The following is a 21,192-nucleotide window of genomic DNA, read 5'->3' as shown; positions in this document are numbered from 1 at the left end:
CTACTAAAATAAGCAAACACGAAACTTTTAAATCTATACGAATAAAACGATATATTATAGCAGAGAGAGATTCTCTGCTGCATGAAAATCAAAAAACTCTTGAAGGTATCAGAAACCAACAAAAAATAACAACTTTTAATGACAAAAGTCAGCTTACCTTCTTCAACTTCTATCTTCGTCACTGTTGCCTTCGGCACATAGTTTAAATATGAAACCAAAAAAAACGACACACGCCTTTAGGTGGGACAGAAGCGTCATTTTTCAATCACAATTCTACCGATTTCCAAGTTTTATGCAAACGGAACGTTTCCATGTTTCGCTTATCGCCTTAGCCGACGTATTGTCGTCCAGCAGCTGGCACAACGGGGCATGAACGGATCATCTGTTGGTGGAGCCTTGGGTTTCTCCCTATTTCGACCGCATGCGCATGTGTCTGTATAACTGTGTGTATGTGAGAGAATTTGTGTAAAGTGATTATCGTCTTCAGTAGTAACGATGCTGCTGATACTTTAATCTGCTACCGGGTATCTTGGGCGCCTTCTGTGTACAGATTATGTGTTTAGAGCGAACCCTTTCACGTTCATTTAAGTTCTCGCGGTTCTGTCGGTGCTTTCTTCCCTTTGGTTCTGGAAACCGCTACTGAACTTCGGTTCTGTTATCGCCAAGCAGCCTCTGCGCTAGTGACGCTTCCAGCTGCCATGCAATACCCAACAATATAAGAGGCGGATGAAAACACATCGCTGAAACTTGCTGCGGCCACCACCGCTTCTGATGCGGCTTTCGGGCACGGTTGTTGTATTTAACCCGACCCAAATTACTTATTAATTTAGATTTCATTATGCAGCCATTAAATTATTCTTACTACCCTAATAACGCCTCACAAATGTATACAAGAATGTTATATAAAATAGTAATAATAATAATGAGGTTATTGTCGGATAAATGGTTGCGTCTACGTTTTCGACTTTGTTGTTGACAGCTTCAAGTTCTATCACTGACTACTTTAAGGATGGATGAAGCGGTAGAAAAACGCACGAGGCACGTCAGAGATTAAACGAAAGGCGTCATTTAGCTCTGATTCGTCGGTGACAAGCCACGCGGTAACGGCCGAATCCGTGCCAATGACACTGTCACATCTACTGCGAACGCGGCCCTGACGTGCCGGAGATGGTGGTAGGATTCAATAGAAAATCGCTTGCGCTTAAAATTACGAGTATGTATATAGTATGCGGGTAAAAACTGATGCAAGCATCCTAACTTCCTGCAGTTTTTCAGTTTCGCTGTTATTTCCCATCATAGAGAAACACGACTCACTTGGGAATACGTCATAAACGAAAAGGTGCGGTATATCAAACGGGACGCTCACTATGGTTCGAGCGATGTTCGAGTACGGCATCTTGTGTTTGAACCTCACTGAGCTGCTTGAAGACGCCTGGGTTGAAAGTTCAGCTTGTCTCTCTCTAAATTTTGTGGAGCTCTCAATTGAATAGTCACTTCCATACGCTTTCTCTATCAAACAAAGGGTGATATGTATAGAAGCCTATTTTGATTTTGCTAGTCACTGCGTGTGTTGTGCGTTTATGAGTCCGTATGAACGTTCAGTAGTACTGGAAGCTATACTGCTTCAAAAGCGCAATTTAATGGTCGTTTCAGTTGGAACAAACTTGGCCCATTTATTATCTGTTTTTTTTCCCAGATGGTAGACCCGTTAGACAACAGTGCTTATCCGTGCGTGTCTGTATTACGAAAACTGAAATAAAACGCCAGCTATATAGAGCCTTCTCACGGACATCGTGTCTCCCATAAATCCAAAAAAATTTATTCTAAATTGAATCTACTTTGTAGACAGACTTCGCTGTCGCCAGCGTCGTCGATTGGCCGTTTCTTCCATGTTTGTTAACGTTACTTAAATTAACTGAATTAGTCTGTTACAGCAACTAATGCCAGCTCCAAATTCAAACAGGGAATACAAATTCACTTGTGAATTAAGCGATGAACTTGATTTCTATTTAACTCGAGTGAAATTTGAGTTAAACGACGGTTCTGATACCTTTTTTGGCATCACGTGTTGTTTATTTTGCTCTGAGCAAATCGTTCGGCCGCAATTAGTCTGGTTAGGCTGATTTGCTTGCCTTCGATTCGGGCCTTTCAGTGTAGATTAAGGTCTGCGAAGGAGTGAAGATACCTTTCATTCACGCGTAACAATCACAGCTGTCACATTAATATAATTATAGCAATTAACATTGAAGATCTAGATTAGCGGTTTATAAGTGCCTTTGGACCGGATAGTACTTTTTCAAACTCGGGCTGCAGTAAGTGACGTGATTTAAAAGCGTTTTCCCGCCCGTGCAGGTTTAACTAGAGTATAACCTACCTTCATGACCCCGCCTGCTCAAAAAGGAACCGTTAATTACGTTACTGGAAGACAAACCCAGTGCGTATTAAATAAACAAGCCTGCACTTAACAGATGACCGCAACCATATGGAGTACCGATAAACTGACATTAAATCTCAACGGCAATAATCTATCTAGCGAGGATATACATGGCGTGTCTACTCCACCTGTTGTTATTCGAGTACCCGACACAAGTAGACACACCTTCCGAGCCACAAAGTAGTGGTATCCGTTTTGTGACATTCTCAGAGTACGACTGATTGCGAGATAGGCAAATGTCACGCTTTTCATTTTCGGGCTACTTATTTGATTTATTTACTTTCTTTCTCTAAGAAGTGTGACCCAGTCGCGCAGCAAGACAAATATCGACAACATTACTCACTGTTGCTGTTGTTGCCAAGATTTTTTTCTTCTGCATGCTTCTGTATCGGCCTCCTTTTTCTTCATTATAAGCACGGTGTTTTTTTTGAAAGCAACGTCGACCCACCGAGCTCCCTCCATCTATTCAATATTGACCCTTCATTCGGCGCGTCGTTGCCATAGCTAGCTATCTAGCGACGCGTTCGTCGGTCGGTACGCGAGTCGGCCTGTGTGTACGGCTTTTTCTGCGCGTCGAAACTTTGAGTCAAAGTCAAATAAATATGTTTTATGGTATTCCATCGACAACGGCGTCAATGGCAGCCGCGTCGGCGGTTAGGGCAGTTTCCGACAAGGAGATAAGCAACGGACATGAATGAATCGAGCCAGTCGCCAATATCGGACGAAGAAAACCAAAAAGCCAGGAAGAGACATTGGACAAAATCTCCGTCGCTCTCTTATCCGCAAAACGGAGGACCTGGCCCGAGTGGCAAACGAAGGGACGAATCCATCCGCGTGGTAAAATACAATCTATCATTTCTGCCAGTTCAATAGCTTCGTCAGTTTGATTAGGTTCAGTTCTACGACGGTATAGGGACTCCGGGTGTCCAAATACTCCACACGGTTAGTTAACGCGGTGCACAATAAAATTCAACTGTGTTTTTAAGGTAGTTTAGTGGGTAGCGGGATGATTCGAGCTCGAACACAGAGCGTCTCGTAGTGAGAGTCAGCCGGTTCACGTAATGTCTACCGGCGATATCGGATGTAAAGCTAAACAATAGTATAGCCTTATCCTACTATCAAATTACTCTTCCATATTGTGTAGTTACTATTCATTAGCTCCTAATTTTTAGCAGACGCCGTAGAAGCTCGGAAGTGGGGCTGCACTTTATCACCAGAAAATACTTTTCATGTAAATAAAATTATCCCCCTTTGCAACGGTTACTATTACCAAAAACGAACTCAAAATACACGCCGAAGATAACATTGAGCTTGTATAACTGGCAACCACGTTCACAAAATACTCTGTTTAGACATTGCTATATTTGTAAAAACAAACTGTTTATACATGCGTTAATAAAAGAAGTTACTTTGGCTTAGACTATAGACCGCTAAAATTCGTCGGAGTTCCTCATCATGTACGAAAATATCGCCACGAGCGAGACACAGAGAGGGGAGCGAGGAAGAGAGCGAAATTTTACTTTAAAACAAAATGCCGAAAACGCCAAATTTTAGTAACATATCAAACCGCTATAGGAAGTCGGCGCTGTTGTTAACGATGCCGGTGTTCAGCGTAAACATCACGTACCGAAGCCATCAGCAGACGTCATTCAAAAGTAGAAAAAATTCAAATGTAATAGCAAAGGCCACTTAGCATGTTGAGCGATTGACAAGAGTCAACGTCTAAACTTTTCCGATAATAGTCAGACAATATTTATCTTATTTAAAAGGTAGACAAACCATGTGGCCACGTAGAAGGTACCCGATACACCCAAGGCAGAACTGTGGTATAAAACACGCTATTAGTCGGAAGCGTCTCGTACGAATGGAAACGCGAAGCACAGAGTAGAAAATTGTCATAAGAGACACAAAACAGCAGCGTGAGAGAGTACGGCGATCCCTCTCTCTGTCACCTGCCCTGAATATAATCAAATCAGCAGGCACAAGGCACAGACCACCCCGTTGTTTCCTAGTTAGTTGTGGTCTCTCTTTTTTATCTCTCGCTATACCGTTTGCTTGCGAAACCGGTCATGACACGATACTGTTATTTGGCGGGGTTCACGCGGACTTGTTGTAGCGAGCGTCCTTTCAGCACAGGAAAACCGTACCGCCCTATAGGGAAGCTCAGCCTGCAAAAATAGAAGAGGTACAATACCTATCGCCCCTTCTTATCAGTTTTAATAGTGGTTGATTCATTGGTCTTGTCTTGTAATTGCCATTGGTCTAGACGTTAGCGTGCACCACTAATACGGTATCCAAAATCATAGTCGTCCGGTTTATACGTTTCTAGTAAACAGCTGTAATATATCGCTTTGAATTTATCTACAATGTTGTCACATTGGTGCCGCGTCTCAGCTTTTGAAGCGAAACGCTATTACGTCGCTTTTTTCAGACACAACAAACAAATCTATAATAACCTTAAAAGTAGCGCGATGACAAAGACTGTTCGAGGAAATCTGCCCACCATGATTTAGCTGATCTGATTAGTCGACTAAACTGAATTCTGGTACAATAGCAGATTTGCAGACAATTCTGGGTAGAGACATCGATAGAACTGGCACGGAAAATGGAGCACGCATACGATAATATGCCACGATTTACTAATATATGGATAATTACGTACGATGCGGTAATATACGATTCCTGCATATACGGGAATTCTTCTACGAGTTATCGATAAATATTATAATAAAAAAAACACATGTAGATACGTTCTTAAAAAAGCCCGAGGAGGAACTTATAAGAAATTGAAGATCGACAAACTGAATAGACACGTACTTCTCATGTGCGCGCATTTAGGCATGTACCGGTAAATCAGACCCGATCTCGATATGCAGCTGCAAAAGGTGTGTAAGATACGTTACAAGGTAAGTGCTAGTTAAAATGGAAATGTTTACTAAGCAAAATGTTCCAAGCTAACTTAGTCCTAATGTGTAATATTAATAAGGATCAACTTGATTTTTTTTTTATTTTATACAGAAACATTAATTTTATAGTATAATGAAAGCCAGATAGGCTAAGCCAATTGTTTACGTGATACGCCTACCATAAAAACATAAAAGAAAATACTAAAACTTGTAGAACCAACTGTAGCGCGTAGAGGGGGGCTAGAAGCCTCAAACAATGATACTGACTCATGAATGTCCATGTATCGACATATAGTTAATTTTTTTTTTATAAGGAATCGTCTCCTTATAGTATCGGAACAACAAGCAAGTTACTCTATGTATGTAATTTATTTACTACTACCTATTTACAAAAGTTACACTTAACTTGATGCTACATAACGCGTCGATTTAGCACAAAAGTATACCGCACACCCAGCAGGCTAAATACGAACGAAACTATAACAGCCATTCGTAAGAATTTAAAAAAATCACGACCAGTTGTTTTTTTCTTTCCAAATTGAGATTAGTATTTGAAGAGTCCAAAAACAGCATAGCTTGTCAACCGTAACGTGTTTATTACAAATATCGCATATACTGTGGCACTCTCAAATATACAATACATACGTATTCAGATGCCATAACATGTATATTTAGATGAAACGTTCCGTTTTACTGTATACCGCGGTGGTAGCCAGGATTTCTGAGCTGCGTCTGCGTTCATGTTTCTTACTTGTGGATATTTTCCATTGCGTATCCCTCATCATTCACACGTTCGTCATTCTCCCGTGTGAAATATATGCTGTACGTTAATAAAAGCTGTGGCTTGTTCGAGCATCGAAACCTAGCACCCGCCAATTACAGAGCCGGGCTGGTTAAAGCAGAAACGTAGAGATCAGTAGGATTCACTAGGTCTTCGCCGTACCTGCTCCTGTTACAGCTGCTGCTAGGAAAACTAACAAGGAAAATCGCGCGGGCGGCTCAGGACAACAGGAGGCTGGCCAAAGATGGATGAGTTCAAAGATAAAGACTTTGTTACTCGCTCTTGAAGCACTTTGCTGTTGTAACTGCTATTGGTGGCGCGGTTGCTTCTGTGATTGCGAGATGGTCTGAATGGCTAACTTTGACTTTAGCCTGGTTTCTGGTTATATGCTACCGCACGTGCGTCGGTCTCGATTTCTGGTTAGCACCACTCTATCCCCGGCGGCCAAGCGTATTAGCTTCCGCAACGTCGAGGACACTGGCACCGACAAACGCAATTGCCAGAAGCAAAAGCTGAAAAAGCAGAAGGATGTTTAAGTACATTTTTCGAAATCACAAATAAATAAACAATTTAATTACTAAGATGTATGAACAATGTGTGCAAGCATAAATTAGCTTATGTTGCTTTTTTTTAATTACGATTGATAGGCATACCTTTTCAAATGCACAATACAGACGCTATGAACGAATAGTTTTATAGAAGAACATTTGCTCTATAGATAAACCACGCTTTTCCCTAAAATAGTAGAAACTGCTATTAGGAGTGATAGCTTGACATGCCGACAAGGACAACACGAGTATGGTTTTGTATTAGTCACCAATTGGGCCCTTCAAAGGGCTTACCTGTCCTATCGTCAAATTGTTGTGTCAATTGCAGACGACGAGGAAGGAGTTAATGCATACCATATTTGTGCTTCGTTCAAGAACCATGTGATTTAGCTATGCATGTTCATGTTAGGTGATCTGATTTGTCTTTTTGCATTGTGCTTAGATAAGCGAAGGCTGATATTATATCGTGCATGAGGGAATTCAGTGATGCCATTTAGTCCGCTTCATTTTTTCGACTAATGAACCGCACCGGTGTCAGAGAGCACGCTGTCAGTGCTGCTTACTATCCCCAATGGTGTCCTGAATGCTTAGCGGCGCACTGAACGTGAATCCTTTGGTAACTCTATCCACGAGAACGTACTAACAGCTTCACGCCATGCAGTATTGGACCTGAAAAGACCGATAACTAGAAAACATGCATGGTCTTTCATACGAATAACCTAACCTGCTAGAGGAGGATACTATGCAGCTTCAGTAGAAATCGAAAACATTCACTATTCCCTTCAATTTCTGTGCTGAAACTGAAAATCTGAACGCAGCCTAATTCAATTGAGATAATCTGACAATGACGTTGGGTAGGGATGATGAGACGTGCCAAACGTTTAGTATATTATTATAGAGAAAATACAGTGATTGAATTGCACATACTCCAATAAATATACCGGAGATACACACACTCATGTGTTTATGCACACTCATGTAACTAAATTTAGAACAAATCGATTTAACCATTCTTATAGGCTCGAAATAATCCGTAGCAAGCACGACTCAAGCTTTTTGTGGGATTCTCCATAGGGTTAACCCATATTCTCACTTCAGAGCCCGTCTGGTTTGGCCCTGACATCTACAAACACGTATAGAGTACACTAAGCTAAGCTGTGCTCTAGCTGAACCAATCTTTCCCAAGCAATTTGCTTTTTGCATAACTAACTGACCATGACTGAACTTAGAATTATCACACTCTGTGGCAATTGTGCCCTACTTCCAACATCTTCACCACGGAAAGCCCTAATCGGAACAGTATGTAAGAGATTTTTCTTCCACTCGAAGATCAACACGTTTCAGCTGATAAGAGGACGATAACACGACCGAATAACAGACACTGCTGGCCTTTAAGTGCGCTTTATTCTGTCCACTTGGCCCCGATTCGTTTATCCATGGTCAAGAAATCTCTGGCGAAATGGCGCGTTTGCAACGACGCCTAAAGATCCCGAAAAACAGACTTCACGACCAGAGCAGCTGTTTCCTGAGGCGCTAGTCAGATCCTGCAGAGCTTCTAACACAGTCTCCGCACTGGTGCTTTGAACGGCGAAAGAGTTAGAAGCAGCGAGCGGCAGCAGCGCCATTGAATGCGGCCATAACGGCCATGAGCTAAGCGGGACCCCGCGCGTTCTGCAGAAACTGCTGCACAGACCCCATCTCGGCAGTAGTAGTCTCTTTGCCACCCTGCACGTTCACTACAGCCGGCGAAGTCCTGTCTTACCTCCAGCGTTTTCCTCTCGTGCCGATGTAGCTTGCTATTATCGTATAGTTCCAACTGCTTTACTTCAACGTCGAGTTCGATGTTGGATCATCCCGCATACCCAGCCTGAAAGCCTGCCCTGGCCAGGGTCCGGTGGTCTTCTTCAGCAAAACCCTTTTTTCATCTAGATAACGCTCGGGTCCCTAGTTCTGACGAATGCCTTAACGGAGGAGTCGCCTTGTCAATCTCAGAAACGGTCCCGACACGCAAAGAGCAACGAGACAGGGCGGTGCCTTTGGCTGTATAGTTCGGACACCCTCAACGGCTACGTATGTTCACAGAGCGCATAGAAGCGTGTGTAAGTGTGCGGCAATTATAGATTAAATTAGACTTTTGCTTAACAATTGCTGTAGAATCTTGTGACCTTTCTCTTCTAGGCCATCTGTTTAGCAAATTAATCAGCATTAAGAGCAATCTGCACTTTCACCAGGAATACTCTCAAGTCTGAAACGTTTTCCTGGGAGCATCCTAGTAACTTGAGGACCTGAAATATCCCCGAACGAAATTATTGTCTCGCCTCCGAGACCAAATGTGAATCATCATTTAATATTTTAGTTTATCATCAGAATTCTATGAACGACCTTCAAAAAACTAAACGTAAAGAATATTCACAATAGATGTGGCGCGTCAATCGAAGATCTTCTCACCATTTCCAAGGTAACTGAATTAGATCTACCTTGAAACGAAATCAGGCTGACACAAACCGTACAGCACCGAACGTATCAACAAAAGTGAATGACTAGAAGCGGGAATGGCTGCGAACGAGCGACAATCGACGGTCTGGGTATGGCAATATTCCAGCCGGCTGCGACTTTGAGCCCAGCTTAGCGGTTTAAAGTCAAAGTTCGCTTTCTGAATGCAGACGAGACACGCCCATATTTGTTTTCCTCAAAAATCTGCATTCGGTCCAAGCTGTCCTTCAAACTGATTATCGTTGTAATCGTCTTCTCATCAAAAAAGATGGCCTGTTTAAAGCTACAGATTGATTTGTCCAAGTGCTTCATGAGGCTCGCCGTTTCATATATCGTTCCATATTTTGAACACGTTGACGAACTTACCAATTCATTTGCTAGCCTACAAATGTAGAGAAGATACATGACCTCTCGTTAACGCAACCGTTTATAGGATTGTGAATTCTAATTACTTGAATAATAAATCTTTCACATATATATTTCCATTATCGGACTGTATGAAGTTCATACCTGTTGAAGTAGACAGAAAAGCCTCTGGTTTAATTTTAGCAGCCGCTCATCTCTTTTCGAACTGCTGACTTACAAGTATTGATCATGTGGGGGCGTGGTCTCGTTCCCGCCCTGCAGAGGTTTTTCCCGTCCGGTTCATCTTTTTGTCTGTTGAGGACGCTTACTACTCTTTATTAGATCGAATTATTGGAAATCGACGAGAGCGTACCAATGACCACAGTCATATCAATAACCGCTGCGACAACAACGACTACTTTACTTTAGCGGCACTCGCAATAACTACTAGCTAATTAATAACTCTATTTGCTACCGTTGTCCTTTTCCGTTCCCGACCGCTCTAAGTGGAGCGCCGTTTCGTCATTTCCTTTAGCCATAAACATGCTTCCAGAAACCGCTACGTCCATAAGTGTATATGCAAGACAAAGTTGGCATTTAAAGTGGCAGCTGGGAGGAGGCTATTTACACACACAGAATTTAGCACTGGGCTAAACCTATTGGCTGCAGACATTTTAAGGGGAAGCTTACCGCCGCCATATTTTTTCCATTATTCTAGTGTTAGTCATCGACCGAAGCAATGGCAACCGGCCGAATTCTCCGGGTGTAGAAAAAACTGTTACCTCGGAACCTTTGCAGGCCGACTGCCAAACAGGGCGCGGGGCTCCGATAAATACACGGAATGGAACGTTCAAGTCGAGTTGCCCTTCCTGTGCTCCCCTATCGGAGCTGAGTAGCTGCACTCCGTAGCTTTTCCCGTTTGCGCTCTCTCCCACTCCCTGTGGATCTTCCCTTTCTTCTCTCACTCGCGATGAATTCTTTTCGACTATAATTAATTGAAACTCGTTGGTAACGGAACTAGCATTCATATTACCCGAAGCCCCGAAATCGTGAATGAGGCAAAAAGACGGCAGCGCTCCGTTTAGACGCTGCTACTATTCTATATTTTGTTTTGCTGCTGGCTTGCCTGGTCCAGCTTCATATTGTCCGTTTGTTCTAGGGAAGAGAGAAGGAATGGAGCAAATTTGTTTTTCATAATTTTGCCGCCGGCGGTGGCGGCCCCACAACATCAAACCGTTATTGCTTGGCCTTTTTCGCTTTCGTGAGCGTTGTCTGGATATTTTTCCCACTGTTTTCCTCTCGTTTGTACCGCCCTTTTGTCTTTTCTCCACTTCAGTCGACAAACGGTCGAGAGACCCACTGTCTGCAAGCAGCGTTTCTCTTTTCGAGACGAGAAAAAGAAAGATACGCTTCGCGCGGGATGAGACAACGAAAAGAAAATACGACGTTCGTAGCGGTAACCTCTCCGTGGGAACTACTTTCCAGAGAACACTGGCTAAACGATATGCAGTGGTGCTCAAAGTTCCAAGCAATGTACGGATAAACACACGAAACACTGACCAAAGCTGTGATATAATAGGCATCTTGGTACAAACAAATAGTCTAGCCCACTCTAATTACCTTTTTCCCCTTATATTTTAGAGATCCGAATATCGACCGGTGAAGACTGACGAATCAGTAGTTATTATCAATACAATATCAGTAGTTAGGTCAAACGCGATATTCTGTTTTTAGCGATTCGGCTTGCGTATGTACATTGTCCAGCCAGCTTTACGAACACTTAACTAACTATTCATGTGAAATTTTAACGGCAAATCCGTGCAATACGTGCTGTAACGCTACCAAGTAACGACAGCCATACAAATGAGAAAAAAATTCTATCCCTGTGCTATTATCCCGTGCACAGAACGCTACCGCGGTTACTAAGAACAGCAGAATTAAACTGAAGGCTCTGCGAGGAAGGAGTTTGGCAGGACGGCACGCGAAACAGCTAGCAACGAATTCAGGAGCACATTTAACAAATAATTTCTATTTGTGTAGCGCCTCATTATTGGGGAATGTTGCCTTATTTTTTTACGATATGACTGGAGCTCTTTCATCATACATAGGTACGACGCGCCAAAGACGGTTGAGGAGGCCTGGCACAACAGGAAAACAGGTAAGAAAATAAAGCTGCGAGTGTTTGAACTAAATTCAGTTATATCCCGAAGTAGGACAAAGTCCTACGAAGACCGATCGTGTAATGCTGATAGGAAACTGTCGAGTTTTTTTTAGCGAATCTAGGTAAAGCAGCCGGCTGTTTCAGCTCTCTGCACTTAATAGTTGTCAATTGTTGTTGAGTAAACTGCTATAATATTCGAGTTTTCCAACTCAAGTCTACGGCCTACCCAACACTGTAACCTTTAGAACTTACTTCATTATCTTTATCAAAAACGAGCCTTCTATTCAATGGAATAAAGATGTCACTCGAAGCACTTTATCGCACATATCGATTGCATACGCACGGATCGCAGGAGGCCTATATGAGAACTAATAAAGATCGTAACTAACATTGGCTATGGTGGGACCTGTCTGATGAGCAATTCAGATTCAGAGCTCTATCTGCATTTGGTAAAGAACGCTATTCTCATCGACTTCAAGCTCTTGCCTAGAATGCTATCCGAGATGCATCGACATCACGATACTCGATCCCAAAAAAATGCTTATATGTAACTGATTACGCTTTTTGCGTTCATCGACATATATGCTGTCCGGCTCTTTGGCTATAAAATGTTAGTTGTTCTATAATATAATTTATCAGCTACCGATATCGTGGCGTTCACTTGGAAGATTCCAACCTAAGTCAGATGCTCCCTTTTTTTTGACAAAAATCAAACACGGAGTTGCTGCAAGAATGCGTCTTATTCCAAATGCACCTCATCAATTATAAGATTACGGCACCAAGAGACAAACGCCCTTTATCGTCGGTCCAAAAAGAACCTTACAAAAGTCGTCGGTAGTCGTCCTTTATTCCGCTGGTAATAGCTGTTCGCCTATTCACAATATGACATTATTCGTCCTGGACTTCGGCAGGCCCGAAGTGAATTTTTGTTAGCTAGCTGTTCTTTTCGTTGGCGTAATCCGCGCGGCGTATCCTTGTGTGCGTAACCTGTGTCCTTTGAAACGTACGAAAAACGCAAATAGATGTATGAACGTAACGTAGCGAGCAAAATACCGATTGTTCCTGCGATGAGCAATTAGGTTACTATATAGATTTATTCGGATATTTGTATGGAAATGTAAAGGAAAGAGGCCAGAAAATGAAGTCATAGACGAAACGATGCGTCCGACAAAATCTACAACTAATCCGTAAGTTCTGGGACTAGCTCATTTTAGCATGTAAGTTAGTCATGTAAAGCACAAATGCTTCTAAGCACAGAGCTAATGGATAATAAGTACCGTGCTTAGCGAGCAGTTAACCATGCTTATAATTAATTGGTACTCTTGAACACAAGATGTTTGGTGCAAGGTGGCTTAATTAGCTCAAAAATTTGCGCGGGAAACTTCCAGTTCACTGCAAAACTACATGCGTATATACGAGATATGGTTTCAAATAAAAATAAATCTATTGACGGACATTAGCAGAAAGCGTTTCTGTTGTCGCTTAGCGTTCCTCGATCATAAAGTAAATAAGCAAACGGCACTGGAGCAGGTAAACAGCGCCGAAGCCTGTCATTGAGAAGCTTCTCACAATATCTTCAGTATATATGCTGCTATATGCAGGTATTGCAACGCATTCTATTTAGAGAAGTTAACTTGTTCACAGTATAATAGCATTTTACTGTAGAACTTCTAAGTTAGCACGCCTACACTTCTCAGTCACAGTGTGAAATTACACTTGAAAAAATAACTGTGCTAAAATTTTTATTCGGTAACATGATTTTCAAATACATACGAAAGCAGAGTATAATTCTTAGATCATAAATGTACTTTTTATGACCTTTGTGCGTATTCGATATCCGTAAGGGAGACGGCCAAGAGAAGCCGAGTGAGTGAGTAAACTTATTCATCTTTTACTGACCAAACAACCACATGGGGGCATATGCAAAGTAGCTTCACAACACTATTTATCTGTATACGTTTTGTATACAGAGTCAATGGTGAACGATGTGACGCTGATAAATAAATCGATCACGCACCGCAGCAGAGGTATCGTAAACGCTTAACAAACGTACTAGTAGTTTGATCTGATGCGTTACTGTTTTTTTTACGGCTCGCGTAAACTTGGAGAAACATGATAGAGGGGTAGACGAGTATACGTTTTTAGTAAAAGAAAGAACCACTATAATGGTATCGAGGTATGTTACGTAGCTTAGCTATATTTCGTTGAATAGAAGCTGTAGATTGAGATTATAGGTGAGGGTAACTTCGACAAGTAGTTGCAATTGGCAGGCCGTCCAAGAATGTTCAGTGTAATCTAGAAACAGCGCCAGACTTATTTTTTTCCGGGAAGGAAGGAAGGAGCCCTTTTCAGAATCATAACAGCTAGGACCCGCAAACCCAGTGAAAGTGCCTTGTAACAGCTAATCATAGCGAATCTTAGGGCTTAGGCTGGTCTATCTGTCATTACCCTTACCTCTCGTGGTGCACTTTTATAGCTATTAAATATCTTTGGGAGAGACTTGAACTCCATACTCATTTGATCCCCTTAAAATGAATGTTTTTACGCTAATATGAACTCTTTGTCCGAACACAAATTTCGTTGTAATAGTCTCTTTCTTTTATGTTTATGTATCGCTTGCCCGGATAATAATGAAGACCAATGTTAAATATATACTGCTTCGAATATTGTTATCAGAGTTGTGTTGATTACTGTCTTTGTATCTCTTTTTTCCGTGATTGTCATTGTTTGGCCAGCTTCGGACGAATGCTATACGACGACCACTGGTATTAGTCGTCCGTAGTGCGCTATACTTCAGCTGTCAAGTAACGAAAGACAGCTTTGTATTTGAAGTTTTGACTCGTACTCGTCGCTCAGGTCTCGTCTGCGATAATAAAATTGACGAGATATTTCGACGCGGTATTTTTTACACAATAAGCCAATGCTATGAAAGTCTAAAAAATGTACACGAAATAGCCTTTGATCCATCTTCCGCTATCTTCCGTCGGCACTAAGAGCATTTCCTGTTTGCTAGGGCGTAACGAGCTGGAAAGCAGGCTTTGGCACATAATGAAAAAAAGTTGAAGGCTTGCCTAAGGACGAACGACAGAACCGTTGGACTACAGCAAAAGTTATGAATAGATGCTAGAATATAAGGCTCCACTTAGATCATTATTAACTTGGGTAACAAGTGTATTGTGAATGTCATTACGAACGAGATGGTATCTAAGGCGTAGCTAGTTAGTTGGTATGAAATTAATTAGAGCGAAGGATAGCAGATGTGGATTAATGGCGTTTACAAATGCAGGGAACTAGAAAACGTAGACCATTTCAATTCATTATAGATATAAATTTCTGCTGTTTGCTTAAGGCAGATACTGTAGCAGCAGTGTTCCCTCTCAATTCAACCGGCGTTAATTCTACGACGTAAATACATTTCCCTAATTTATAAATTGCATATCTGGGCAGATATGGCATAGTTATTTTCGTTGTTTTGATTTACGATCGTCTATAGTTTTCTCTATTAAACTGCTACGATTTCGCTTTTATGGCTAAAACGACAGCCAGCCTTATGTCGTCCAAACTTCTTATGGTGGTTGCCTTCTACCCTTTGCCAAAGCTGAAACTTCATATACTCCATACGGTGCGATGAAGACCTTCAATTAACATGTATTGGAATGATCATTAAACGGTCCTAGTCACTTTAACTGGTAGCAAAGTTTATCAAACAGTTTCCTGTACGGCAAGACATATGGCTTTCACACGACCAGCGTCACAGAACACTATGTGTGCTATATATAGTGATTTCATGAGACAGCCCATTTATGACCGAATGGGCTACTGTCGGCAACAGAACCTGCATTCTTCATTATTGCATTGTATCAGAAGACGACAGAAAAGAAAAATGTATTTGCTTCGAAGAGAAGGATCTCTGCTATATTGATAATTTCGGCGGCACTGGCCGGTCATTTGAAGTTAACCTAGCTACTCGACCCAAAGATAGGTCTGAGAAAATCGCCAACGAAAAAGGTGTCCATTGTGCGATTACTTTGACTTCTACCGGCAGAAAGCACCACCCGTAATAGCAACAATAACACAGTCATGTGGTAAAACAGGTCAAACTCCTGATGCCGCATCAAAGGACAACAAAAGAGTAGCTGCCATTGAAGAGTAGAATTGAATCGCACTTAGCTAGTCCCTTCCGCCTCTTCTCGGTCACGTCTCGTTCCCTCCTTCAAGCGCACAGTGGCAGGTCAGCTCGTTATATTCGTATATATCCGAATGCAAATAACCGAAGAACCGAATAAGCATTTGGCACCACTCGATCGCTTCTCAGGAAAAGATACTTGGATGAAGGATCATTGTTAACGAGGCGCAAAATTGTAAATGTTTACTTTGTCCTTTTGCCTATATGATGCTTTAAACAAATGCAATGCGTATTCTGAATTACCTAATACACGGCTCTTTTTTTATGGCCGGTCCAGGTCATACACGCGGATGACACCAAATAACAGGAACAAATGTATACATAAATATGTATTCTCTAAAACCAACCTATGAAGTGTATAAATAGGTAACCCACTTATTTCTGTTTTATGTCAAATGACATTTATCTCCCAACTGAAACTGTATAGGTGCCATTGATGGGGCTAGGCTCGGAAAAAGCCTGGACTTTTACGATACAAGAACTGAGCGATATGAATCGGCACCCTGTTGTCCCCGTCATTACCTGATTATTTGTACTACGTTCCCAAGCTATATGGTTATAGATATATTCATCTAAGTTTGTATATGTTGAGCAGTATACGGCAATGTGTGTGTGTGTGTGTGTGGGTGTGTTGTGCTCAGTGGTCTTCCTCGTTTTCGTCTCTATTTCACTCCGTTGTTCGAGAAAGAAAAATACACGAAAAGGGAAGCCCCAACAGTGGTCGACCCAAACAACCGACAATGGGTAAACCCACTAGAATCGTCGTTCAATCTACACGCTAGCCGAAATAAGAGTACATGGATGGACAGAAGGCAAGACAGATATCATTGTGCTTTGTTTAGGTTTAGAAAAAGAAAGCACTCTAGGCAAGCTTTCCCCCTTCTTTGTTTTGTGTGCCCTCACGATGTCATCGAGACGGGACTCGAGCGAAGGGAAGCGAGGTGTGGCTTTCTGTATCGGCACTGCAACCAATGACACAGATAGTAAGTAGATGGACGTCGCTGGTTCTGAATGGCCCTTTAATGCGTTCTTGCTGTTGTATCAGTGGCTGACGCAAACAACTGTTGTTCGCACGTAGAGTCAGTAGTCGTTTACAGAGTCGCCCCGAATAGTTGACTATTTTGATTAGTCTAAGAGAGCCAATGGCCTGAAAACAGCTAATTCGATAGGACAGCTTTTTATTCGAATGTCACTAGCTTAAAAATTTTGAGAAAGTTACGTTTAAGAGATAACGCAATTAGACCTCTGGAGACACCGATCTTATCGACTGCGCCTTCCAGATTGCATTTCATTAAGTTACAGTTAAATATAGGGCGCTATAACGTAGATGAGGTTACAAAGCCTTCAGGAGCAACCTTTGTTAATTGGTTCAACCACTGTAAAAGTATTAAATCTATAATTGTAACCTAAATTCTCTGTAATTATAGTTGTGCTAAAATTTTGTAACAACTTTTCGGCTGTAAAACACTTTGCCTACAAGACAGGCTTAGTCTAGAGAATCTTGACAAATTGGTAAAAATAGATTCACTTTGAACTTATTCTACATATTGAACTTTGTAATGGTTCCCGTTTTTGGTGCAAAATATAGGATCTAGTTAAAATAATTAACGGCATGCTTTGTTGTGTTTGCTTGATATCCATGATTGATTTTAGTTATGTTTCAGAATCTGGCTAAAAGTGAGGTTGCTTTATCAGAGTGGACACGGCTAAATTTTCTCTCTGTTTTTTTTTGTGATGTTGTCAGTTACTTATCATAAAATTATCTAACTTTATGGCTCTAAGTGCTGTTCTACTATTTTTCCTTATAGAAATAACAAAGGTCGTATTTTAAAAGGCTGGGCAAGGAAGGCAGGCCAGTGGAAGCGTTTTCTACACGTAACCAATCTGGGCTTTGTCCTTCAACACACTTGAAGGTGCAATGACGATCTATATCAATTTCACATACCTAAAATCCTCTCTGACGAAACTCTTATAGCACTCAGTAGTTGTTTTGTACGCCTTCGTCTCTATACACTTTACATGACGTCGCTTTGCATAGAATCATTAATACATCCGAAAAAATGTCCTAAAACTGCAGGCATACTATTTATTCAGATACCGTAAACTTTTGGCTTTTTCAGACGCCCTTAGCTACTACAACTAGACGCCAATCGTCGTGTCGCGCTATAGGGTCGGTCCACTATTTACTGCGGAAAAATTCCAGTTTGTCGGTGATGGAAAAAGCAGAACAACGTCTTAGCAGACCTGTGTTGGCAAATAAGTAACATACTAATAAATAATCCTAATAAACAACCGAGTGTCTCGTCGAAATCATGTCAGCTGCACGCCACACAATGCCGGCTAAGGATATCAATGAAAATTCTAACTGTCCAAATAGAGGAAGTTCGCTAGCACGTACCTCACTGATCATATCCCTTTTTTCTACTAGAAAGAAGCTCATTTATAGCCAAAGCATATGCGACTATAAGTACATCGTATATCAGTTCAGCGACATTGATATATGAAGTTAGAATAAATAGCCCAATAAATAGCTCAAAACGTTCATTTGGAACTAGGAAAGTTATCGATAGTTTTTATGAAGAGGCGCTATAAGCTCGTGAACTACACGAGTATTAAACTAAGGAACGTAGACATTTTCCTAGTTTTTTTTCTTCTTTCGTGCTTGCCTCTTTTCAAACCTCTTAGAAGCCCTGATTTTTCCTCACTGGTCCTTAGTGTGTCTGCGCACAGCGACGGCCAGGTCCGCCCCAGGAAGGCTGAGATGCCTAGGGGCCGGTACATCGTAGCCGTCAACGATTTCTTCGACAGCCTACCTATAGCCAACGAAGCCGCTGGCAAGTAAACCTTGCTGAGTGCTAAACAAAATAAGGTTTTCTGTTTGTTTGCCTTCTACCAACCAAAAGTATCGGTGCCTGTCAGCAGCAAAAGTTGCGATGGCTTCTCCCGCACAAACGAATCGAATGACCTGCTCCACTGTCGTTCTACAGTGGTATTGCTTTTTTCATTGTTTGCACTGAAGAAGTGCGCTCTCTGAGGGTATTGCTGACGATCATAACAGGCTGTACGGAAGATAACTGCGAAGATGTTTAGCACAGAGTGATGTGATCTCCGTTTACGGCAGACGACTAGCGCGCATTTACAGCCATAACAACAGCGGTAACGACAACGTCAGCAATGGTTATACTAACGATGATAGTGCAAACAATCATCAGAAGCTGTTCCGTTCGCGCGACGCGTCGGCGCACTGCCTTCTGTTAGCTTCGACTCTGGGGACGAGCGAGTACGATTTTTCTGCATGAGCGATTCTACATTGGTGACAACAGAAATTCACAAGCTGTTTTGATCCAGGGCTCCGACGATGGATTCGATAAATGACCGATCAAACCGGCATTATTCTGTTGTATGAATACGGGTGAAAGAGTCTTAAACTACTCAGACGCTACGAATGCACCTGGCATTGGGTTGTTGCAGCCTTCGCTGACAACAGGGAAGCAATCCTATATTTCGGTGGAAGACAATGCGGCACGAAACAGAATAGAGACGTTGGCCTCATTGGCGATATCATCTCTGTGGAATGATAAAACGCACTGATTGTTACCTACACCGTATTAATTGAGAATTACGACTGACTATTGAATTTATCACGTAGAGAAAGTACCACCTATATATACCACATATCTACTTTTGTGCATTTTCATGCTATCGATGCCAGTATAGTATAAACATTACCGTAATTAATCTGCAAGACAATTCCTGCTGTAAGTCTTCGATCATAATGACATTGCTGTTCCATGTTTTTTGCATAGTAAACACACAATAGTCTTTTAAGACGTCTCATATATATTGAGCACTTCAAAGAAACATGTTTCGTTTAGTCTACTCTATGAAACTGTTTCACCTGGAACGAACCTTGTGTTGACTGAAGTTCTTCTGTAAGTTGTGACGAATCGCTCGTTGATAAAAACGGCCAATTAGTATTGACTAATATTATATGAAAGTCACTTAAATATTTCGCTTAAAAATAGTGTCGTTTGTGTGATTTGTCCATATGCTATGAGAGGTGCGTAACGGTGTGTCGTAGGCATGCATCCATATTGACATGCATGCTGCCCGATTAGAAGATAGCAGCTTTTCTGCATTTCCAGTTGACACGCCGCTATTACCGCTTCAAACAGTTTTTGTCCAAATTCATTTAAATGGGTGTTCGATTGCCACTGATGCTGTTTCCGGTCTAGCTAGCTAGCCAGCTGATCTGCGCTTTCTGCGGAAGTTGCGAAGGGTTTATGTCCTGTCACCTGGACCGCTACGATAGAACGCACCGCCAAAGGACCACAGAAAGTCTAACAATGGCACCGAACGGCGACTGCTCTATGGCACTTTTGCCCCCGTTGTTCAGTTAGAAAGCGTTTTGTCAAGCGTCTGGTCATTCTTACCAATCAGCATTTTATATCTAATCGTCGTAGACAGCAAGCAGGAATGAAAGGTACATCAATTCTGCTGCTGTCATTACCGTTTGACCGTCCGCCATTCCCGTAATCGTCATCGCCTACAGAGGCGATGCTTTCTTCTATGCGGTTCTGCTCCATTTACATACAAACTTCATTTAGCCATGCATCACAACAGGGTATGAATCGCTAAGCACAACAGTCCCTTGCCGCTGCTTAAAATCGTTCGCGTACTCGGTATTCGGCGGGCGGTGGCCGGATAGGACGTCGATACGTCTCCTATGCTCAGCTGCAGCGTTTAATATATAACGTAGATGACCCTCAGACGCGCTCTTACGTGAATAAACATAAAAGTATTCGCCCATAAACACACACTGCCGCAACTAATAATAAGCATGATAATAACAAAGTATCATTATGTTGTCGTCCATTCTCAACTAGTCCTCACCCTCTTGCAGTCTCACACGGATGATTACGAAAAAATATCGCATGCGCAGTGTAAGCTGCACATACACACACGTCATTTTGATAAACTATGAACTGTTGCTGCCGTTTTTGCTGTCCGTTCAAAATGCTATTGTTATTAATGATGGGGAATTCAATCAATTCGACGTCCTTGACGTAGCGCGCACGAACACAGAGACATGTACAGGTAGAAATGTACACAAACACATACATAACGGGGCCGAAGGATACATCGTTCTCTCACGAACTGCTCACTTGAAGAGACTGTCACATTACATTAAAATGATTTACGGTCGATGTTTGTTGAACTTGGAGCGACGCCGTTTACTTTGCCCTGGTAACGTTATTGTAACAACAGATATAAAACCTTCTATGTAGTTCATCCACGGGTGACTATTAAAAATCATTATTATTATTATCATTAAAAT

The 21,192-nt window shown here is 41.9% G+C and overlaps 1 long non-coding RNA gene across 2 annotated transcripts in view; it reads right to left on the bottom strand.

The window, feature by feature from the left end:
- Nucleotides 1-5,909: 5,909 nt before the first annotated feature.
- Nucleotides 5,910-21,192, bottom strand: part of LOC111261234 (uncharacterized) — a 45,005-nt gene continuing 29,722 nt past the window's right edge. The window contains exons 2-3 of one of the 2 annotated variants that reach the window (XR_015311412.1): nucleotides 6,964-7,338; nucleotides 5,910-6,633 (exon numbers count right to left, since the gene is read on the bottom strand). This is a non-coding gene — a long non-coding RNA (uncharacterized LOC111261234). The remainder of the gene's footprint in view (nucleotides 6,634-6,963; nucleotides 7,339-21,192) is intronic. The other variant, XR_002680863.2, reaches the window with a different exon arrangement.

The sequence above is a fragment of the Varroa jacobsoni genome, unplaced genomic scaffold, assembly GCF_002532875.2.
Source record: "Varroa jacobsoni isolate VJ856 unplaced genomic scaffold, vjacob_1.0 scaffold_535, whole genome shotgun sequence".
Lineage (NCBI taxonomy): Eukaryota > Metazoa > Arthropoda > Arachnida > Mesostigmata > Varroidae > Varroa > Varroa jacobsoni.
This window is presented reverse-complemented; position numbering and strand designations above follow the sequence as displayed.